This window comes from Delphinus delphis, chromosome 5 (genome assembly GCF_949987515.2).
Source record: "Delphinus delphis chromosome 5, mDelDel1.2, whole genome shotgun sequence".
NCBI lineage: Eukaryota > Metazoa > Chordata > Mammalia > Artiodactyla > Delphinidae > Delphinus > Delphinus delphis.
Genome location: NC_082687.1, coordinates 31379117 through 31403491, shown reverse-complemented (window position 1 = coordinate 31403491; position 24375 = coordinate 31379117). Strand labels below are relative to the sequence as shown.

General features: G+C 48.2%; 1 long non-coding RNA gene across 4 annotated transcripts; it reads left to right on the top strand.

The window, feature by feature from the left end:
* Positions 1-19480: 19480 nt before the first annotated feature.
* Positions 19481-23690, top strand: LOC132425328 (uncharacterized). 4 transcript variants are annotated; one of them, XR_009519420.1, is made up of 6 exons: positions 19481-19637; positions 20342-20685; positions 21427-21554; positions 21768-21840; positions 22570-22755; positions 23288-23690. It is a non-coding gene; the product is annotated as an uncharacterized lncRNA (long non-coding RNA). The 4 variants fall into 4 exon arrangements; XR_009519419.1 differs by having other exon boundaries at positions 20517-21554; XR_009519418.1 differs by having other exon boundaries at positions 20342-21554.
* Positions 23691-24375: the final 685 nt, after the last annotated feature.

The following is a 24375-nucleotide window of genomic DNA, read 5'->3' as shown; positions in this document are numbered from 1 at the left end:
TCCAAGAATTAAGAAAGGTCCCCAAAGGACGCGGACTACAAATACACAGAGGAAGATGAGCCCTACCCTGGAGCCCGTGGTGAGGGGCACCTGTGGGCTGAGAAGGTGAGTCAGGTAAGAGCATCGTCTCCCAGGGGTCTGGAGCCAGGCCTGGGACATGCAACGGAAGAGCCCAAGAGAAAAGGGCAGGACATGAAGGAGGGGAGACTTTACAGGATGTATCAGCATCAGGTGCAGTTCCTCCAGAGAGATCTGGAGAGGACAGAAGAAGAGGAAGAGAGAAAGAAAAGGAAAAAAAATACTCAGTCCTTTCCAGAGGAGGAAAGGGCAGCCTGTGGGTCAGAGGGCGTCTCTGGCCTACCGCACCTGGCCCCCTCAAACTTCACACTCTGCGCCTGCCTTTCCTGGACTAGAGGCCAGTTCTCACTTCAGAAGTAAAATTGTATACATTTTGTCGTTCATCTGAGGAACGTACCGACACTCATTTCTCCTGGCCAGCTCTGCCCTGGCCGGCAGCCCCGCTTTTCCTATTTGAACCTTTTTCCTCATCACCATTTGCCTGTGGGTTTGGGCTATTACACACACCACACCCCAAAGGCATTGGGACCTAAGATTGATTTTAAAAACACATGCTTTTTTTTTTTTTTTTTTTACTGACTGCAAAATACACACAAGCACAAGAGCCATAAATAAATATAAACCGCACATAATTCCACCAGAGATAACGCCGACTAATATGATAATCTACATACTCAGTGGCTTTCCTTGGCATATACGTATCATCTTTTCAAAGTGTCATTTTTTCTAAAGGAAATTTCTTCCCGAGTCCTCGCCTCCCCATCCTTTACCCATTTGCTCTGAATAAAATGTGTGCAGCAGACTCATGAGCTTATTGGAGAAAGAGAGAACATGACTCTTTAGAGAACATTCTCTGTGATAAACATGAAAGAGATGACCACCTAACATACATTTCAGAGATTTTCTGTTGTACACATATGACCTGTCAGATGTCCCCTGCTTTCCAAGCTTCCAGAAGGTTATTGTGAAAGAGATTCTTTATTTTCTTTAACAATCATAAATGGAAAATCAGTTCCAAGCTGGGTAGTCCCCGAGGCTGAGCGATCCCTGGGAGAATGAGGTGCTGACAGGAGCAGAGAGCAGGGTAGCCGAGAGGAGGGGTCCCCCCTTGGCCGGCAGCAGGCAGGGCGGTTTTCAGACAAGCTTAGGGGGCCTCCACTGGCCTCACTCAGGACCCAGTGCAGCCTGGCAGCCCAGATGCAACACTGGTTCTGGTATCTTCTTTGGTGCCCCTTGTTCTGGCCTCCTGGGTGCTGGAGGTGTTTAAGTGCAAGTTTACTGATGATGCCCTGAGGACGGATGGGGATGTCCCAGCTATAGCAGCTGCTGAGAACTGCTGTATCCCAGGGCACCCCACCTCCTGACCCCTGTGGCTCAAAGGCTCCTGCCAATAGGTTTTCTCTACTTGGTAGATGAGCTCTGGGTCCAACTTGGTCATTTGAAGCCAGAGAATTTTGGAAGGGGGGACTTCTGGAACTTCAGTTGGCTCATCCAATTTGATGAGATTTCTTTAAAAAGAATAATAAAGTTGTTAGGGACTTCCCTGGTGGTCCAGTGGTTAAGACTCCACGCTTCCACTGCAGGGGGTGCAGGTTCGAGCCCTGGTTGGAGAACTAAGATCCCCCACGCTGTGCAGCGCAGCCAAAAAATTAAAAAAAAAAAAAAGAATTAAAAAAAAGAATAGTAAAGTTGTTATCCTGATAAAACAAAGGTAGTTTTTACTCAGATGCTTTATTGGTCCTTTAAGCTCTTTAAGAAGACTTTAGAGCAGTGTTTCTCAAAGTGTGGTCCCAGACTAGCACCATCAACTTGCCAGAAGTGGAAATCACGGCTCCCCCAGACCTACTGAGTCTGAAAATCAGACGTCCTGTCTCAGCAGTCTGCGATTCTGGTGTCTGCTAAGTTTTGAGAGCCATTGCTTAGAAGACACACACGTGGATGTGACTAGGAGTGACTGAAAGCAAAAAGCATTCCGTTGGAGCTCCACTTGGGGAAGACTTGGTAGAAAGACCTTGCTGACCCCTCTGTCCCCAGGGGCCCAAGTGCATAGTCAGAATACAATGGCCAGAGCAAATGGCTCCTTTAATAGGCTCATCTTTGCAAAACGAACTCATCCTTCCCTGGACTCTTGCTCCCGTCTCCCTCCCTCCCAGTTCCCCACTCTTCTTCCATCCCTCTCCTCCCGCCCTTACATTTTCTTTCCTTGCCCTGGAAAATCCCCTTCATGACTTCATGACCAGCTCCCCCTCCAGGAAGCCCTCTCTGACTCTCCCCAGTGGGAAGGCCTGCTCCCTTTGCTCAACTCCCACGACATTCTGTCTGAATCCTGATCTAAGCTCTCGGACCACCAGGAAAGGAGATCTGAGCTGGAGTCACTTTGCCGCACCCTCAGTGGAGCCTGCCACAGAAAGGATGAACACACCTCAGAGGCAGGAACAGCAAATAAGAAATCGTAGCACAGAGGGTTGTGGAGGACTTTGAGGGAAGGAGAATGAAAAGGCGCAGAAATAAGTTAACATCTGAATGCTGAAACGAAGACCAAGACAAATGGGCCCCTTAGTTTTCAGTTTAAAGATCGATTATCACATTAATGTTAAATTTTATTTAAATGGACCTATTTCTTCACAGTGGGCATTCAATAAAGTATCCCTATGGAACAGAATATAGGAGAAAAGAAGAAAGGCTCAGTGAAGATGGGCATCACTAAAGGGAAAACCAGCTGCATCCGTACAAATCTCTCTCTAAGACTCGTGTCCCGCGTCTCCAAGGGCGTCATCCCCCTGCTTATTTCTGCTACCAGTGCAGGTTGCTCCCTTGTGTGATTAACAGTGAGCCCTTTAATTTTCGGCCACTTGACCATGCACCATTCAGTAAGGTGCGTCCTTATTTCCCCAGCCTTTTCTGTCACTTTGACCTTTCATTTCAGGAATGTAACTATTGAAAGGCAGCCTCTGAATCCCACAAAGCTAGAACAGCCTTCCTTGTTTTAGGCTCCACCTCATTCCCCCTGTTTTTTTTTTTTTTTCTTGCGGTACGCGGGCCTCTCACTGCTGTGGCCTCTCCCGTCGCGGATCACAGGCTCTGGACGCGCAGGCTCAGCGGCCATGGCTCATGGGCCCAGCCACTCCGCGGCACGTGGGATCCTCCCGGACCGGGGCACGAACCCACGTCCCCTGCATCGGCAGGCGGACCCTCAACCACTGTGCCACCAGGGAAGCCCCATTCCCCCTGTTTTGCGTTGATCCACTGAACTTAGTTCAACACCAGCACATCCAAAACATCTCACACAGACTGTTGGTGGGAGGCGAGACCTCAGAGAACTGTCCCATCCTTCCCGTCCAGTCCAATTGCAACTGCCCTTGATCCCAGGCTCTGTGAAAATAGCACATTCAAATTGTAGTTGTTTCCACCAGACAAGTGGGGACCAGAACCAGCTGTGCTTCTGGTTGCCTGTGGACCCTGGAGATCCACGGGAGCCTGCCTGACCTGGTTGGCTCCTGCCCGAGCATTTGCAGGCTGTGTGCCACTGACTTGTAGCTTCACCTCCCTCGGCTCAGGGTGCCTCTCCTGTAAAATCCCTGCCTCAAAGGGTGGTTGTGAGGACTGGCACAGTGGCTAGCACGTAGTAAGCACTCAATAAAAGATAGCTGTTAGCTAATAATTCTAATGGTAACTGACATTCTGCCCAGGATCCCTGGTACCTATTTGTTGTTGTTGTTTGCCAGTCACCTCTCTCTAACCTGCTCCTGTCAGAGAAGCTGAAGCCCGTGCATGAAAACAGCAAGCCCGCTGTGGGGAGGGAGGTTCATCACATCACACAATCCTCAGTTCATTTTGTGGAGCCAGACTCTTCCCCTCTGTCACCTGGCTTTTAACAACTCGAGAACAGAGACGATGCTGTTTAGTTCTTGCTGAATGAATGAATGAATGAATACAAAAGCGACCCTGCCCAGCTCCACATCCTCTCTAACTCCTCCCGGGTCACCCCTTGCTCTGCTCGCCCCTGTCCCTTGGGCTCTGGTTCCTCCAGGGAGGGGGCTGTCTCCTCTCCCGTTGCCCATGCACACCTCTCCCCTTTCCGCCTGGACCTGCATGCTCTCCCTTCTCGGGAACACTAGGGGTGATGTAGCCAGGCTGAGCTCAGCGGTGGTGGAGGATCCAGGCACGCCCTCTGCCAAGGAAAAAGAGCCAGTGATGGGATAAGGCTGTGCTGTTTAGGACAGTAACCCGGACCCTGTCCTTCCCCAATCTAACTTCACACAGAAGGAAGAACTTCTATTTGAAGGCCCTTCAATTTTAAACATTATCAATCAATGTGCATTTAAAAGCACCAGAAACGTGTTTGGCATTTCATGCAGAGAGCAAGAAAGACAAACTGTATTGTTGTGAATATCAAGAAAGTTTCCCTTACAGTTTTAGAATAAAACATGCCTTTCTGATCTCTGCTTTACTGGTGACCCCAGCCCCATCTCCCTTATACGCTCAAACTTCACCTCTAGGAAGGAAACCAGGGGGTCAAAGGATATTGGAGTGGGAAAGTGTGATCACAGCCCAGGATTTGACTCCTGTTAATAACATTTTCATATCAACTCAAGTCAATAAACATGATATAGCATTTTGGTACAAAATAAACATAGAGGTACCAATTCAATATAGTTTAAACTAAATGTAAGCTGTTGTCAATTAATATTTAACTCTGATTTCCTTTTTCATTTGAACAAACATCTTTTCACCCTTTCACGTGTGTTGGACCAAGTTCCAGACCTTTCAACTTCCACAGTTCCACTGTGTTCGTTGATGCAAGGAACAGAGATGCCGAAAAGTGACCTCCCAGGATGGCCAAGGAAGGATGCTTGTGGGAATTAAAAAGACAGGACCTCCCAGGAGCACAGGCCCAGCCACACAGCCAGGGCTTGAAGAGATTGGAAGACAGCACAGGACATGGAAGGATCCAGCACAGCTCTTCAGACTGGGTTCTCTCGCTGCTTCCTTGGGAGTTTCTTGATCCTTTGCCCTTACTGGCATCCCCACTCTGCCTTGGTTTCTATCATTCCTGTCTTTACCATGAACTCCCACAGCCTGTGGCCAGGAGGGCCTATACCTCATAGATTCTGTACATTTTCTTTATGCTATCTCGGGTCTTCCCTGGGCCTCTCTTAGCCCCTGCTCTTTGATGTGCATATGAATCTTTTCTGCTTCTAGTTCTGAAACTGAGCAGGAGGACCCTGTGGGGCTCCTGGGCACAGAAGCCTTTCTGTGTCCCTCATTTCTTGATTACAGGAAATAGGCTTCATTCAGCCTCCACGACCTTCCCTGAGTTCCAACAAGGCAGGTTCAAACAGATGCTAATCAGGGAAGGGAGGGGATACAGAGACAAGGGAGGAGCAGTCAAGAAACAACAGTGCAGCCTTGGGGCAGGGTCCTGGTTCCCCCTCAAGGGATACACATAACAATACTTTTGAGCTGTTCTGCAGATACTGACACCCCCACCAGGTGGGAGAAGTTAACTGTATGCTGCCCACAAGCACGTAGACCCCAGACTGGTTGGAACCAGAAGGCTGATGACGCTGACTCCTGCTTACCTCCCCACCAACCGGTCAGAATAATGTCCACGAGCTGACCACGTCCCTTTGAACCATTACTATAAAACTCCTCACTACCCGCTCCAGGTTGGAACTGCAGTTTTGAGGGCATTAGCCTGCCATGGCCCTGTTTGCCTGGCAAAGCAATAAAGCTATTCTTTTCTACTTCACCCAAAACTCTGTCTCTGAGATTAGATTTAATTCAGTGTCGGGGTACAGAGCCTGGATTCGGCATCAGTTCCATTACTCCACTGATGAATTATCTCATTTTTCCCCCAGTTGGATCCTTAGAAAGAGAGACTCAGATTTCAGCAGCTGATCACCATTGTCTCGGCCTGGGACACGTGCTGCTCTGGGCCAGCTCGCAGGTCACAAGACAACATATGGATTAGCTGTCCTCAGGCCAGTGCCCACGCCACAGCCAGGACGGAAGACAATAAGACCATCTTTGGCATCTCCCTAAGCCCAGCACCATGATGGCAAGTCCATGTCAGGAACACTTGGGCTTCTAGCGAGATGCTCCTAGCCTTTCTCCTGCCATCCTGGACTGAGGTGTCCTCCAGCTCTCAGCTGCTCCTCAGTTTATAGCATAAAGTTGGTTCACATTTATCAGAATATTTTTTGGAATGTTGGGTGTCACTGAAAGGTTTTTTTCTGCACTTCTTTGCTTGGCTAAGTCCTACTCAGTTGAGGCCCAATTCAGCAGATTAACTTCCATGCTGCCTCCATCATACTTGGTTATTTCAACTTCTCTGGAATCATGAAGCATTCTGGGTATGCGTCAGTCTCATGTTCGCACCTTATACTGTAGTGGTTTATTTTATCGTAGTGAACAACTGTCATTCACAGAGACCTCAAATCTTTTGAACTGCTTCTCCATATTCTGCTGGTTCCCCATGATATAAATCTCACATTCCCATCAAAGAATGCCTTATGTTTCCCAGACTCTTGCGCTAGAGTACAGATACTGATTTATGATCTGCCAGTCAGATACACTCATGCAAGACTTGGATTCAGATCTAACTTTCATGGGAAAAGAAGCAGGACATGGACCATTCTTTCTGCTGGCTCCGGTAATGGCAGACGTGATGTGGTTACAGAGCCAGCCGTGGTGGTGATGGCTTTCCATTTCAGAGGTTCTTGTCTGTGGCAAGGATAGCTTGTCTTTTGGCAAAAGCTATTTTGGTGGAGTCTTGGAAACCCAGCCTGGAGCTTGTTTCTTCCCAATGATTTTGTGAGATATTTATAAACCTTAATTAACCCCTTTCAGCTTAAACTAGCTAGAATGGATCATATTGTCTGCAACCAAGAACCTTGACTTTTTTCCTATTAGACTGAACCTTACGAAGGCAGGAACCAAGTCATGTTTGTTTTTGTATCCTTAGCACAGCACATTTGTGGCACAGAGTAGGGTTTCAATAAATGTTTATGGAAGTGCTTTAGTCATCTATACAGGCTTACCTGTGTACAACTCTTTCTAACTAGTTAGTATTTTTTTGTTGTTGTTTTTTTGTGGTACGCGGGCCTCTCACTGTTGTGGCCTCTCCCATCGTGGAGCACAGGCTCCGGATGCGCAGGCTCAGCGGCCATGGCTCACGGGCCCAGCCGCTCCGCAGCATGTGGGATCTTCCCGGACGGGGGCACGAACCCGTGTCCCCTGCGTTGGCAGGTGGACTCTCAACCACTGCACCATCAGGGAAGCCCTAGTTAGTATTTTTGTTGAAGGCAAAACTATTCTTTTGAGAAATCTTATATTTATATGCTTATCCAGATTATTATCTATTCCAGCAGCTGTGTTGGGCTATGCATATAATGTTGAATAAGATACAGTCTTCATTCCTCCCTCAAATCATTGGGGAGATCTGTCATTTTACTATATAAATGTGATTTGTAGCTCATGCTTGGAGTGAGAAAGAAAGCAAGTGAGATGCTATTTTCCTATCCTAAGATGAGGTATGATTGAACACTAAAAATACTGTTTATGGAATTTCTAAAATATTCCCCATTTAACCAGCATCAGCTCTTGATTATTTCCTTCCTGATGGCAGGGGAAACAGCTTTGACTATCTTCAAGAAGCTGATCAATCAAATAACATTTATATGGGGCTTTGGGACTTTTTTTAAAAAAATGATGGCAGAATCTTATGTTCTGGGAATTTATTTCAAGCAGCACGATGAAGCAGAACTGGAAAAACTTGACTCGGTTGGATCTGGGAATCCATCCAGTTTCCCTAGCCTGCCCCTCTGTTCAAACCTCTCCTCTAACGGTCTCAATGCTAGGAATAGACTCTTCATCGGGCGGTTTAACGCAGAGCATCACCCAGAGCAGAGCTGCCCTTACTGAATCTTTCTGAGAGTTGGAATATCATTAAGTGTTTCATTTCCACAGGGTTTCCCTGTTGGGGTCCAGGGTTTATAGGAAATCAGAGCAACACACAGTTGAGGTGACAATGAAGGAGAGAGAAAATAATCAGTGGCTTGAAAGCTACTGAAAAGATAGAGCCTAATCTGTTGACAACCCTTGGATAGATTTTATGTGTCTCTATTTTCTGCATTGCCTTGAAAAAACTACTTTTCTTTAACTCTCCTGGAATCCCAAATTTCCTCACATAATAGCCATTCTTGGCATTTACTTCTGGCCAAACACTGGGCTAAAAGCTTCCCCTGCATTATCTCATTTAATCCTCATACTGACCCTCCCTGGTATGTATTTGAATTCCAGTGTTACAGATGAGAAAACAGCTCAGAGGCCATAAAGAAGGAAACGTGCCTAAGACCATATAGGCAAGGATTCAAGCTCTGGTTGTTCTGGCTCCAAAAACTGTGTACTCACAACTACGCTACAGCTAGCCAACAACAAGGAACACAAGAGTCAGTTCCAAAACTTCCTCTTGTCCTTTTCAACATTTGGAGGGACTCACGAGATTTTGCATTCTTACCCTCCTTCAAAATTGGGTCCCTTCAGATTATTTTCAATAGATAAGCCCTTAGGTATAAAAACCTACCCGTCATATTTTTAATAAACTTATTCCATAATAGAGAATCACATTCTCCCCACAAAGGGCTGCTTTCATGGTTGTGTGTGTGTGTGTGTGTGTGCATGAAAACCTACTATGCACCTTCTGAAACATGACCTTAGGGGTCTGGAAAATAACATCTCATGTGTCTATGGTGCTTTTTTGTTTACAAAGGGATCATGAATCCATTATCTACTTGTAATCTCACCACAAAGCTGTGAGATAGGTATTAGCATTATATTTCACACATAAGAAAACCAAGGCTCAAAAAGGATAGGCAACATGCCGCGCTCACACAGCTGTGAAGTGGCAAAGCTGAGCTGGGCGCGGGCGTCCTCGGACCACAGGCTTCCCCGCACAGCTACCGAGACAGCACCAGCACCGCTGCCTCTGCTCTGACAGCTCAGTTGAGGAGAAAGGCCCTGCTGAAGTGACAGACCATCGAAAACAGGACTCAGAAAGCTCACCTGTAACTTCCCACAAAAGGATAAGGCTTCAGAACAGGCCACAATTAAGTTTCCATCGGCATCAACGTTCCTTACAGTGAGTTTCAGAAACACGATGGCAGCCAAATGGCCGCTCTTCAGAGTAAGCGGAAGAACTAAGTGTAACTTCACAATTTAGGGCTCACTTTTTACACTTTTTCAAGTAGCTTTCTGGGAGGATCTTGCATTTTGGGGGTGGTTGGTGCTGACACGTCCTGGCACTTTACAGCCTCCCTGAACTCTGAGAAGAGGTCTTCGCGGGCTGGTGGCTAATACTTCCCCCTCCTTGACGATTTCCTGCCCAACTTCCCGCCTTCTGCAAACGACCCAAGACAAAACTCCCAAAGCAGCTCTCAGAGCTGCATTTGTCCGCATCAAGGAAACTTAAAACACCTGCATCATACATGATCCAAAGTTTGAGGCTTCATCTGCATATTTTATTGACCCCACGCACCTTTCTTTCAAGAAGGAAAAAGCGTCAATCTGGCGGCCTTTACCTGCATCATCATGTGAACACTTAGACTGGTTTGGAAATCCCTGGGAGGCAAAATAACATCGCAAAACCCTGAGGATGGCGTTCATCTCAGAGCCTTCTCAGTTACTAGACTCAAAATTTGCCCAGTAAAATCAGTCTTACCATCATAAACATTCAGTAATGTAGAGTCCCTCTACACAATTTTTTTCAGATCTGAAAGTTCTCTTACAGGTATGGGGAAACCTAAGAAAGAAAAGCATGAGAAGAGGGTTTCTTCCATTTTCTTGGGTTTGTTGTCTGACTTTTTTAGGTAGTTTCTGAACAGGGCTTAGGTAGATGGGGAAAATACAGATGTACACACACGCGTATGTATGTGTGTGTGTGCCCCTCTCCATGTACCTATTTCATTGAAACCCTCCGGAAGAGGAGAACTACCCCCACCCTCCTTTGGCTACCATGTCTAGCATTGGGAATAGGTAAGTCAGGACTCAAAGACTTTAGGAACGTGTGTCAGGAAACCCAATTCAAGCCAGTTTAAACAACAATGTAAAGAAACAGTTAGATTTCTTTAGCTCGTTTAGCAGGAGAGTCTACAAGTAGTGAAGCTTCAGGCATGGCTAGATCCAAGGGGTCATAATCATACAATGCCCCAGGAACTGGTCTCCTTTCTTGGTCTTTTAGTGTTGATTTCATCCCCAGCCAGACATTCTTTATCCGGTGGTCCTCATCAATAGATTTAGTAAAAAGTCCTGGGTCAGCAGTCAGCTTGGTTTATGTGTCTGTTGGGCTACACCCCACAGGCCTACGGTACCTGTGCTTGCCCAGCTTCAAGACTGAAGAAAGAGCCCGGAGTCAGGAACAGAGACATCAGTGGTTTCATGGAAGCTGGAGCTTACCTGTGTGGAGCAAGGTTCTGGTGTGACACCCTACCATGTGTGGTGGACGGCGGGCAGGACATGGCAGGCAAGCTTTGCTCCCAGGGAGAAGGGGAGGTGACCAGTTACGGGGGGAACTGACGTCAGGTGGGCTCATTAGTTACCAGGGAAACCAGCAGAGGGGCACGCCCCGCACTACCCCTTTGATAAGAACAATCACTAGCTGGGGCCTGGGGCAAGTATTGGAAGGTCAGTCAGGTGAGTGGGGTATAGGTGAAGCAGGCACTGGCTGGGCAGGCGATGCACTGGTTGGACAGCAAGAGAACAGCTGTCTTGAGTGGCCTGACCATACAGTGTCCGTCCCTGAATCAGCAATGGATAGATAGGGGGCTAGAACATGTGGCAAGGCCAGGGCTGAGCCAGGTACCCGCCCTCAGAGCTCAGGATGGGCTCAACCACCTGCACGTGTGGTCCCCGGGGGAGGGATGGTTTCCCAAAGCGAAATACAAGTTCACCGGAAGGGGGCATGGCTGCTGGGAGGCCAAATCCACAGATGTCTACTGCATTTACAGACTCCTCAGGACAGGTTAAAAACCTCTTGTTTTCTCTGGGTTAGTCCCATTATTCTCCATAAACTATTTTTTCACAGATAGGAATCCTATTAAGCAGAGAGATGTCTGCCTTACCTTCCTAGTTAAACTGTCCTAACTCTACCTGGTGGAGTTTAATCTTCAAAAAGATCTGCTGTGTGATAAAATTGCATAGAAGTAAACACACACATAAACACACATGAGAGCATGTAAAATTGGTGACACCTGAATAAGGCTGGTGGGTGATCTCAACGTCAATTTCCTGGTTGTGGTTCGGATGGTCGCGCAGGATGTTACCATGGAGGGAAACTGCAGGAAGGGTGCACAGGCTCTCTTTTGTATTATTTCTTACAATGCATGTGCATCTACAATTATCTCAAAATAAAAAGCTTTTAAAGAAGTTCCTTGCCCTTTCCTGGGAAAAATTCCTATTGATGCCAACTCCGTTGATGGCAGACTTGGTCACGTCTTGTTTCGGCCAATGAAGTGTGAGCAAAGACAGTGCTTAGCTGAAGCTTCAAGAGTGAGATCACTGCTTGCCATGTTCTCGTCTCCCTCTGCCATGAGGACTGGCAATGTTCAGACAGAGGGTGCCGGCTGCGCCAGCCCGGGTCTTGGAGAAGAGCACAACCGGCCCACGGTGGACAAGTTTTGTGAGCAAGAAAGCAATCTTTGTCACCATGAGCCATTGAGATGTGAGGGTTATTTGTTACTGCGGCAGATCCTAGCCCAGTGCTCCTCCGGTTCTGTAGCTTGCTCCGGAACCATCTAGAGAGCTTGTTAAAACACAGATTTCAGAGCCCTGCCCCAGAGATTCTGATTCAGTGCTTTTGGGGGGTGTGGGTTGAGAATTTGTATTTCTTTTTTTTTTTTTTGCGTTACGCGGGCCCCTCACTGCTGTGGCCTCTCCCGTTGCGGAGCACAGGCTCCGGACGTGCAGGCTCAGCGGCCATGGCTCACAGGCCCAGACGCTCCGTGGCATGTGGGATCCTCCCGGACCGGGGCACAAACCCGTGTCCCCTGCATCGGCAGGCGGACTCTCAACCACTGCACCACCAGGGAAGCCCGAGAATTTGCATTTCTAATAGCTTATGCTGATGGGGCTCATCTAGGAGTGTGAGTAGCACTGACCTGGCTTATCTTAACTGATAAAACTTTAATTCTCCAGTGACCCTTCTCTCAAACTTTCCCAACTTGTTCACGTCCCTCCTATCACAGAATCCAGAGCTTGGCCTGGGACAGTGCTTGACATGTTTTCAATGGTTCTGCTGAATGAATATATGGTCCAGTGTTCTTGACAGAACCTAATCTACCAGCTCAAGTGGAAAAATGATCTTCCTAGCCTTATAATCCCAGTAAAATGATTGTGATCTTTAAAAAGTATGTTAATTTTTTTCCCTGATTACACAATAAGAAAATGTTCATTGGAGAAAATTTTGTGTCAAACACAAAAGTAGAAAACAACCCACAGCTGAATCACCCAGAGGAAGATACTGTCAAATTTTGGTACATATCCTTCTGTTTTGTGTTGCCCACAGTTTCAGCGGAGTTGCACAGAGTACCAGCCCAGGTTCACATCATTGTTCATTCAGACTTCTTACTTCCCTTTACTCAGAACTGTTCTTGTCCAATCGTTTCCTCCTTTGTGTTTTTACAGTTCTCCCCAAGGGTTTCATCAGGCATTGGTCACTAGTGTTCTTTGTTTTGATACTATGAAGCCAGCAAGTGACTAACAGGCCATTGCCCAGGAGTTAGAGTTGCTCTTTCAGTAACCCCTGAAGGGCTCCCCATGCTGGTGTGAACCCACGTCCACTTCTCTCCTAGGCCTGAGCTCCCTGCTCTGCACTCGGCAACTTTGGGCCTCATGGCTCATGGGAGAACCAGGTCGGGATCCACACCACCATGGGTCCTGATGGGGCCTGGGCAGAGCCCTCCAAGGGAGAATGTCAGATCTGCCCCCTGCCTTCAGGAGGAGCACAGAGATGTCAGCGATTCCCGTAGACCAGAAGCTCAGCAATGGAGTCAGGTTACCACTGGAAGTCTGACAAGGGAGGGAAGGAAGTAAGCTTTATTGAGCACCTACTATGTGCTGGGACCTTCCCATGCCATCTTCTTGGTCCTCATGTGAGACAGCTTTTAGGTTTTACGTTTTATAGTTGAAGGAACTGAGAGTCAATGAGGTTTGGGTACTATTTGTGTGACTAAAAGAAAGGAGAGGGATATCTTGTTTAATTTCCAGGGATTGTTAAACCAGGCAAATAAGAGAATGAACGTCTACATGAAGACAGAATGATGTGCTCACACTCTCCAGCCTAGAAACTCTGAGAAAGAGTGTGTTCAAGGACTAGAACATGAAACAGAAGCTTGTGCTTGACCATGGACTGGTCCACTCAATCCCAGTTCCCCACAACAGAGGGAAGATACCAGGGTGAGGGAGGGGATGGACCCTCAGCCTTGGGACTCCAACTGCTCAGGTTCAAATCCTCATCTTGTGAACTCTGTACCCTTCAGCAAGCCCTTTGATCTCCACCTCAGTTTCCTCATCTGTTTAAGAAAGGGTGGTAATGATAGTATCCACATCACAGAGTTTCTTTAAAGATTAGAAGAAGTGACATATATAAAGCACCTTGCAGAAGGCCTGGTACCACAGTACCACGGTATTAGCTATTTTAATCTGGGAACATGTTGTACAGTCTAAACGAGGTAACTGTAGATGAAAACAAAGCTTACTTCCCAGGTGGGAAGTAAACTTGCTAAACCTATCAGCCCCAAAGACGGCACAAACGGAAAATATAAATGAAATAGAAAAAGGTTAGCTCAGGGGTGGATAACATTTTCTCTACCCTGAGCCAAGGACACACAGGGAAAACACATCCATCTCTGGCCCTGGTAAGTCAGGGAAGCCATCATGGGCTGTGGAGGGAGTTCAGTTAGTCGCTGGTTGCCATGCCAATGCAAACCTTCCACCCACTCCCCCGTCAACACATTTGAATAAGTAACAATGATAACAGCATGCACTAAAAATGCTATTTTTAAAAAAGTTAAAGGCACTTCTGTCAAAAGTCTGGTTTTCAGAAATAATTGCTGTAGGCCAGATAAAGATTTGCATAGAATCCCTAAGATGGGTTGGGTATAGTCACAGAAGAGAAAGCGTCTATAGATCGTTAAGGGTCTCCGGATCTGGGGGGGGAGGGGGGGTTGAGGGGGATGGGGTCCACCTAACGTTCCAAGCTTGACAAACGTCCCCTTTGTGGTGTCAGAAGCGAGGGTGAGACAGCCCTCGGGTGACACTGCCTCCTTCATCCCCTACTGCCTAATGTGAATCCCTGGTCCTCATGGTCCCTTCTGTAAGCATTACTTGAATATTCACAATTTGGTGATGTGTATCTAAAACTTAAAACAAAACAAAAAACTTTGATCTAAGAATTTAATTTCCCATAATCAATCCTGAGAAAAACCATAACTGACATGCAATCAGATTTATAATAGCAAAATAAAAGAAATGAAAACAAAAACAATAGAACTAAGCTAAATGTCTAAATGAAATTGTTGTGCATCCTTATGTTAGAATATGATGAACTATTAAAAATGAGATGGTCAAAGACCATTTGATGATGTGGAAAATTATTATACATTGTTAAGTGAAACAAGCAGGTTACAGAGCAAGGATTTGGTGAAATCCGAATTCGATGTATGCAATTTTATGCAAATATATGCATAGGAAAAACTAGCAGTGTGTTACTCTAAAATGTTAATGTTTATTTTGGGATAATAGGAGTACAGGTGGCTTTTTGTTGTCTTTGTGCCATTTTCTCAAAAAACACTTTTTATGATGATTTCATATTTCTTCTGTAATCAGGGAAAAAAATCCAATGAATATCATATACAGAGAACCAAGGGCCTGCTCTGTGTCTGAGGCATGAGAAGGAAGAACTTCGGGGGGGGGTGCTGCAGTTGGGTCATCTGTGGCCAGACCCTCACCTCACTCAGGGCACCAGAGGTCACGGCTGAGGTGTCAGCCGAGCTGACTTAGGTTCAAGTCTGAAATGACCTGGGCTCTCAAAGGATCTGTCAGCTCCCTGAGGAAGCCTTTCACACTTGAGCTTGGCTTCACCCAGCCCCATTATTAAGAGTGTTTCAGTGTCTGTGACTGGTCTGCACATTCTGGTCCCTGCGACGATGGCAGATGTGCCCAAACGGGAGACAGTTTTCTCATGGAAGTTTGTGGGTGTGTGTTGGGGGGCTTTATGGGGCTTGTGGAAGCGTCACATGAAGTTTTATGACCAAATAAGCCACCCATCACCTTGCCCTCTCTCCCACAATGCCTTTTCCATCCCCTGGGACCCAGGAGCCCCACATAAAAGGTAATCAGAGAAGCTGTATCCCTAGGACCGCAACGTGGACCATCATGTACAATAAGACTATGATGGTGCTGATGAGCAAAGTCAGCCTAAGAGATGGACATTCCTTTTCTGCAGGATTTCTTAAAGTTCAGCCCTTCAACCACCTGACCCCAATTTCCTGGCTAGAACATGCACATTCCTGGGTCCACCCCAGACCTACCACAATCAGAATCTCTGGGAGTCAGGAGTAATTCTATGCGCCCTAGAATAGGAGAATTGCCTCCCCAAGAACTGGAAGTGGGGAAGAAAAATGCCCAAGGGTCTGGACTAAGAAGTACAGAGGGACACATCCCCTAAACTGGGCGCCCCATCTTTGTGCACTCCAATCTAAAACAACGGCTATTCATTGAGTGCCTACTGTGTGCTAGGAATACTCCTGGTGCTGTATATTCATTACCTCAAATAATCTTCTCTACCACCCTTCCAGGGCACTTTTTATCTCGATGAGGAAACGGAGTAAGAGGGTTCACTGGAACTCACCTAGAAGTCCTTTTATTTGAACTTGACCCCTGTAAACTGTCCATTGTCTATCTTCTGTTTTCTCTTCTCCTTCTCAAACCTTGGCGCACATAAAGTGTTTCCTTTGAGATGAAATTCCAAAGACTCTCCCACACCACTGGCCCCATGGTTGTCCTCTCTCCTGGTCCCTTCCTTAAAGGTTTATCCTCAGTGCTTCAGCAGGTGGGAGGTCTGGCTGCATAACTGCACCATGTGTAGAGTAGGGCCAGGTATGGATTCAGCAGGGGGTGGACTTGTCCTGGCTGAGCACTGGGTCTCAGCTCTCTTCACTGGCCTCTGCTGCAGGGAGTGCCCAGGCTGCCCTGTTTCCACCACGCGGCCCTCCTAGGCTCTCCCTCCGTCCCGCCACCATGACTAAGGCACCTGCATGTACCGTGTACCCGAGACGGCTGCTTGCCACGCATTGACAGCCTAGCAAAGAGGCATTTCCTGGGCAACTTTGAGGCCAGGCTTAGTCATGTGGATAAATTCGGGCCCTGGGAGTGGAGGTGACTCATGCCATTCCAGGGCTCCTGCGGTATGGGTGTGGTGGTGAGCAATCTTGGACCATTTAGGCAAAGTCGCCACCCTAGGATGATGGAATAACAAAATGCAAGGAGCCTGGATCTCGGAGAACTTTGCAGAGAAGGGCTGCCGTGGCACTCTCAGGAGAGAAAACAGATGCTCTTGTTTAACTGTGATTTGCGGTCTCCTCGCTGCAGTGGTTCAGCTGACACCCAAACAAATGCACTGAACCCACTAAGGGTCTTTCCCAGGAATTTGGAATGGATACCCTGGGAATTAGCTGTCAGGGGGTCCAAAGGTCATGGCCACAGTCGGAGCCATGGCCAGCCTAAACAGAGACCCTGGATAAGCAGAGGAAGCCAGAGAGAGGAGCATGAAGAGAGGTGCAGTGAGAAAAGAGTGGAGAAGAAACAAGGTAGGGAGGGGGCTGCTGCCCCTCTCAATGGCACCCCAGTCCCCGCACCCCAGTCCCAGGCACAGTTCCTGCAGAGCTCCGGATGTATCCTGCTGTTCGATGTCATAAAATTGTCCTGTGACCTTTCACTACTATGACTGAGTTTCTCTTCTTTGCAACCAGGTGAGTTGTAATTAAAATACAGTGCCCTTTATTATTTTATTACTGTATCTATTACTTTATATTACTATTATTATATTACTATAAATTATATTATTATAGTTCTTCAGATCTCAGATGCACATCTCCCCCCAGCAATTTAATATTTCTGAAAATGGTATGCACTTTAATCTCACTTTTTACCTAATTATTTATGTCTGGTACAGTAGATGTTTTATATTTTTCCCTCTCAAAGCAGGTGGTCCATCACGGCTTTGTCTGGTGACCACTCTCTTCTATTGGTACAGAAGCTGCCCAAGGTAGGGCTTTGTTTTGGGGCCAGCACAGTGCTGGGCACACAGATGCTCAGTAAATGTCCAGTGGAGCAAGGGACCCAGTTAGTCCTGGGTGTCGCTGAATCAATAAATGATTACGTAGGAGCCATGGGGGGAGCTGCCAGGACTCACTCCCGAGCCCCAGCTCACTCCCCTCCCCTTGCTCTTTCTACTGCCATGTCGGTATTTTGGCCCAAGCTCTTTCCAAACCCTGAGCATGTTCTTTCTTCTCTCTTCCTTTATTTTAAAGTCTCACTCCAACATTTAAATCTCTGCTCTGCTTGCCCTCCTCTGGGGGCTTTCTTAGAGAAATCTACCCCTCAGTGCATTAACAATACTGCTGCCCTCACCCTGAGGTCACCCTATCACCACCACTGGCCAGGAAAGGCTGGTCCTTGTGTACTTCACCAGGTGGATCATCAGTCCCTTTGGGTGCAGGATCAGAACCGATCTTGGCATAGAGATGGCCAACAGGCACATGAAAAGATGCTCAACATCGCTAATTATTAGAGAAATGCAAATCAGAACTACAATGAGGTATCACCTCACAGTGGTCAGAATGGCCATCATTAAAAAGTCTACAGGGCTTCCCTGGTGGCGCAGTGGTTGAGACTCCGCCTGCCAATGCAGGGGACGTGGGTTCGTGCCCTGGTCCGGGAAGATCCCACATGCCGCGGAACGGCTGGGCCCGTGAGCCATGGCTGCTGAGCCCACGCGTCCGGAGCCTGTGCCCCGCAACAGGAGAGGCCACAACAGTGAGAGGCCCGCATACCGCAAAAAAAAAAAAAAAAGAAGAAGAAAAAGTCTACAAATAACAAATGCTGGAGAGGGTGTGGAGAAAAGGGACAGTCCTACACTGTTGGTGGGAATGTAAATTGGTGCAGCCACTTTGGAGAACAGTATGGAGGTTCCTTAAAAAACTAAAAATGGAACTACCATATGACCCAGCAACCCACTCCTGGGCTTATATCTGGAGAAAACTCTAATTCGAAAAGATACATGCACACCAATGTTCATAGCAGCACTATTTACAATAGCCAAGACACGGAAATGACCTAAATGTCTATCAACAGATAAATGGATAAAGAAAATGTGGTACATATATATAATGGAATGTTACTCAGCCATAAAAAAGAACAAAATAATGCCATTTGCAGCAACATGGATGGACCTAGAGATTTTCATACTATCATACTACTAAAGACATGCTAAGTCCTTCTGACTTACTTTCTGAGGTAAATCAGAAAGAGAAAGACAAATACCATATGACATCACTTATATGTGGACTCTAAAATACAACACAAATTAACTTTTATGAAACAGAAACAGATTCACAAACATAGAGAACAGACTTACGGTTGCCAAGGGGGGTGGGGTAGGAGAGGGATGGAGTGGGAGTTTGGGATTAGCAGATGCAAACTATTATATATAGAATGGATAAACAACAAGGTCCTACTCTACAGCACAGGGAACTATATTCAACACTCTGTGATAAACCATAATTGAAAAGGATATTATAAAAGAGAATGTGTGTGTGTATATATATATATATATATATATATATATATATATATATATATATAACTGAATCACTTTGCTGTACAGCAGAAATTAACAAGACTTTGTAAATCAACTATATTTCAATTAAAATAAAAAGAACTTGTCTTGGCTGTCCAGCAGGGCACACACGCCGGCTCCTCCCTTACCACCAGCCTGTCGCATCCGGCTCTAGGCACGGTGATGGTGTGATGCTGGCCCAGAGTGGCCTCTCCCTCCCAACACACTGCTCCAGGCTCTGGGAACCCAGCGGCGGACAAGACATGTCAACATTTATCCTCAAGGGCAGTTACCACTGATGACGTGCCGCACGTGGGCGGGACTCTTCCGAGGCTCTTCTCTCCATCTGTGCGGGTCGTGGTCTGCCGTGCTGGAGGCTGAGGGTTAGAATCGATAAGATCGGTCCCTGCCCTCCTGGAACTTGAAGAGTCAGAGTGAAGGATACAGGCAGAGAGAGAGGCAAGTTCATGCTCTAAAGTGTTCTGCTGCAGGACCAGCTGGCTGGGAACCGCTCCCGGGCCTTTGTCTGAGGCGCTTCTCCTCTCTTGTCACGGCTGCGGGGCTGGGGGCAGTGACGAGCACCGGCCTGAGGCGGCTACTTCCTGCCCCTCACTCCAAGTCTGTGGTCTGAGGCCTGGAAGGTCCAGGTCACCCAACCATGCAGGTGAGCTCTAGACTCCTGGTTCTCCAGTTTGGGGCTGGCGCTGGGTGACCTGAACGGTTTTCCTGCCATGGCAGAACAATGCAAAGTTCAGGAAGGCCCTGCTTGCATCGTCAGGGGAGCCCCATGGCCCACCCAGCCCATATAAAAGGGAGGCTCATGGGGGGCTGCTGCTGACCCTGGAATTAGTATCAACAGGGCCAGAGCAGGTGCCGGAGAGGAGGGAGCAGGGGCGGAGGCGGGCAGTGTCGCAGAGGCATCAAGATTTGACGCCTAGGGAGACCTTCAGGAATGCCTTCTGGGGTGGGTGAGGGGAGCCGGGATGCACGGTCAGGAACTCTCGCAGGTGGGAGGGAGACCGCAGAATCAGAAGGGGCTTTGACCAGAGGAAACCCAGGGCCACCACGCTCACCCAAGCGTGCCATCCAGAAGCCTCACTCATTCCTGGCATGGGAGCCCTCCTGTAGCCGGGGCAGGACAGGGAGCTGCCCTTAGAGCTGGCCCGACAGGTTTACGGAATAATTACAGGGGCCCTGGTGTGGAGGTGTGGAGCCTGTTTGCATATGATTTGCATATGATTTGCACATGAATAGCCTGCGCTTTGGGTTCCCAGGCACTTTTCAACTTAAATATTAATTGTTGCTGCCCTTAGGGTTTTCATTGGTTGGTTCTGTTTTCTCTGTTTCTTCTCACCCACTTGCTGTCAGTGACTCCGATCTGTGTGTGTGTGTGTGTGTGTGTGTGTGTGTGTGTGTGTGTGAGCGGGGAAGCAGCCCAGGTGTGGAGGATCAGGTGTCTACTCGGTGCAGAAAGCAGTAGCCGCGCAAAGCAACAAACCAGCCAATGATGCTAAAGAAACTTCCGGATTCCTCCCGGGCCCAGCAGGCTCTCCTCTCTGGTGGTGATGTGGGACGTGTGGCCCCCAGCCCCGGCTGCGGCGCAGTACCAGACTCAGCAACTGCCTGCCAGCCTGCCCGCCCCCCAGATCTGCCAGCTCCTGCCCGCTCTGTCACCAGAGGCCCAGCCACACGCGGCACGGAGACAGGGAAAGGTGAGGCTGTGCAGAGCAGCGTTTAGCTCACAGGCTCTGAGGCTGTGCTGCATCTGGATCTTGGCTCTGTATCCTAAGTAACTTTGCAACTCTGGGCAACTGACTGACCACCCTCGCGCCCCAGGGTCCTCTTCTGTAAAACAGAGTGACCCAGAGTGCCTGCCTCATTGTGAGGTGGGGACGAGGCCAGCGACTGCGTGTGGAGCCCCTGGCCCTGGGCCTCCCTGGTACACAGACTGTGCTCCCTGCCGCTGAGCTGCAGGCATCCCACCCCAGCTGTGGGTCACCTGGTCCCAGCCTTGCCCAGTGCGGGACATCCCATGCCAGCACGGCATCATTTGGCTTTGGCACCAACGTCCCCTGAGACGGAGGCTCACTCCTGTTCTCCTGAGGGCTGTTCCCAGCACACACACGATAACCCCGTTAAAGGACCCTTAGAAGGGAGCTCAGAGCTCTTCCAGGAGCTGGCCTCTGTGCCCGGCTCTCATCCGGAGAAAGGACTTCCTTGGGCGGCCCCTCGGCTCCCCGCAAGTCGACTCGAGTCTGGTGTCTGGGGTCCTGCAGCCCGCAGCTCCCCTTCTCTCCGAGAGCCCAGGAAAAATTGCAGGATGTGCTCCCTTCTTGCGCCTTCTCAACCCAAGCTGCTTAGACCGAGCACCTTGCTCTTGCCCCAGAACAAGGTGGGGCACCAGGGTGACTCCGAGACACTGACACAGGCCTCTTTGAGCTTTTCTCCTCCAGCGCCTGACGGGGTCCGTAGAGTCCTCCTGGGAAGCGTGACGAGCAGCCTGAGGTTGGCTGAGGATGGCGGCCACTGCTCAGTGCGCCAGGCAACATGCTGCGGGCTCTAAATACACGTGCTCGAAGGGGTAAGTGCTATTATTATTCCCATTTCACGGCTGTGGGAAGCGAGGCTTAGAAAAGCTAAGGAATTTGCCCCGAATGGCTCGGCTTCTACGCTGGGGAGCCTGGTGGTGATGCAGACAGGCTGGCTCCAGACACTGGCTGCTACCAGCTGCAGGACTACTTCTCTAAAGGCATTTTTCTCACAACTGGGTTTTCTTCTCTTTTTCTTCTGTAAGAGGTGACTGGCTCAAGAGGTGAATCCTTCTAGAATCTGCCTGTCTCCATATCTGTGTTGCAAGCACGATTTGGGTATGTAGCGAGCAATGGTCTTTATTTCTTTTGGCTTCGCTTATAGATCTGAGGTCTTGAGTTGACCCTGGGGCGCCCTTATCTAGAGGGGTGGCTACACAACACCCCCCTCCCACCAGGCATCTCAGCACCTCTGAGCCAAGGGCACAACGATTCCCCTCTCATAAGCTCCAACCCAGATTTCTCCTCCTCCTTCCATGTTACCATCATAAAACCTGCTCACACAGGCTCCACCCCAGGCCCCCTTTCACCAGCCCCGATGCTGGGGCCCTGACCTCCCAGAAAAATGCAACTTCCGGAGAGCACTCTGGGCTCGGCAGTCTGTGAGCTTTTTCTCCCCGGGGGTGAAGAATCAAGGCCCCACTTAAGTCATAAAATCACCTCTGATGACCATGACCTTATTAGAACTGCATCCAAATGTGGTGTTCCCACTAAGCTCAGAAGAAAGGTCCAGAAATTTCTGCAAAACTTCAGCCATGCTTGGGGAGTGGGGGGACATCGTTAGGAAAACGGCGAACAAAGTTGTTATTTTCCTCATATCTCCAAGGAAACAGCTCTAGAGTAGGGCTCTTACCCAAAACGTCAGGAGTTTGTGACATGTGAGGAGGATGGGTTGATTCTGACTGTATTGTGAGGACCCAAGGAATGGCTGAATTTTTCTTTGAAAATCCAAGAGACAGCACCTGGGAAGAGGAGGCCGCATATTCATAGTCTTATTTACCTGGACAGGGCATAGCTACTGGTCAGCAAGGCTGCTGATTGGGGAGGTTAGAAGTTCGAAAATCGCCCATTCGAGTGCCATCCGTATTCTGTCTGGAGAATTCCAGGAGCAGCCTGGGAACGATGGACTGCTTCCAGCTCCCTCTCTGTCTTCAGCTTCCCCTCTCTGGTCCTCAGTCTCTGCAAAATAAAGAGGTACGCCTATATCTTCAGTTTCCAAACTTTTAAAACAGCAGTGGCTTCTCTTTAAAAAAAAAAATTTCTTGTGAAAGTCCAAAGTATATGACAGATCAAAGAGCAGCAGCTTTGGCTGAGTTTTCTGGGGATGGTTCCCTCAGGGCCCTGGGAAATCTGACAGGTCAGTCTGGGAACCTCTCCCTACCTGAGCTCTAGGTGCCCATCAGCTCCAGGGAAAACAAAGGAGACTCTGGTTCCTGGAGCTTGGACTTAGCCCAGGGAACTTGGCCTTGACCTTGGATGGGCGAAGCAGCTGGAGTGCACTGTGGATAGAATTTTACGGCATGACGTTTGGTGGTCTTTTCCCTTTCTTTCCTTTCACCTTTTCTCCCACTTTCCCAGTTCTTTTCCTTCTCTCTCGGGCACCTGGAGGCAGGGCTCAGCACCAGCTGTGGTTTGCATTGTGGAGCTTAAAAGCTGCTGCTAAATCTTTTTTTTTTTTTTTTTTTGGTACGCGGGCCTCTCACTGCTGTGGCGTCACCCGCTGCAGAGCACAGGCTCCGGACGCGCAGGCTCAGCGGCCATGGCTCACGGGCCCAGCCGCTCCGCGACATGTGGGATCCTCCCAGACCGGGGCACGAACCCGTGTCCCCTGCATCGGCAGGCGGACTCTCAATCACTGCGCCACCAGGGAAGCCCGCTGCTAAATCTTAATCTGGAAAGATCTCCCAGTCCTACCGAGAAGATTTACCAGCGTTCTCCCAGGACCCCAGCCAGCGGTCCACACTACCTGGAGAACGGCTACCGTGGGGCCCATCGCAAATGAGTGGGGAGGGGTTGTCCAAACCAGGCCATTATTTCTTGAATTTATCACCTCCTTTACCTGTGTCACTGTCGCCAGGAGAAATGTGTTTTAATGTCCTGGATCATTAAAACCCAATAATCGCTTTGAAATGGCTTAACTGCTTCCTGCATGGAGATAAAGTAAATAAAACTGTCGTCTCTGTGTCTGCTGTCACTGTGTGATGCGGCAACTCTTTTCCTTTTTTAATAACTGCATTCATTTTAGCTCAGGCCAATGCATTTATGCCACGCTGGTGGTGTATAAATCTGGTAATTAAATCCTGTTATCTTGACACAATGGGCAGAATAAGAAGCAGTTGTGATGTTTCAGAGAGGAAAAGACACTGTGGGAAGAGAGAGAAGGAGATTTGTTTTGTATTTTTTAAAAAATCATTTTCATGGAGTCTTTTTTTAGGACTGACGAGCTGACAGATGCCTGACTAACAGCGAGATCCTTGTGTGGGGGAAGGATTCTAGAGAATCCTGTGAAATTGCTCTTCACTTTGTTGTCCACCCCGGCAGAGTAGAAAGTGTATGGTATTTGTAATCCTACAGACCCGGAATTGTATCTAAGCTCAGTGGCTTAGCTGTAGGACCTCAGGTCAGTCACTCACTTCTGTATCTGTCAGGGTGCTTGTGGCTGCAAATAAGAAAAATCCCTTTCCAGAATGACCAAATCATTAAAGAAAATGTTTACGATCCTATAATAAGAAATTCTGATTTGAGGTAACTCCAGGGATGTTGAATTCAGCAGCTTATCAATGTGAGTGAAGAGCCCAGATCCTTTCCAACATT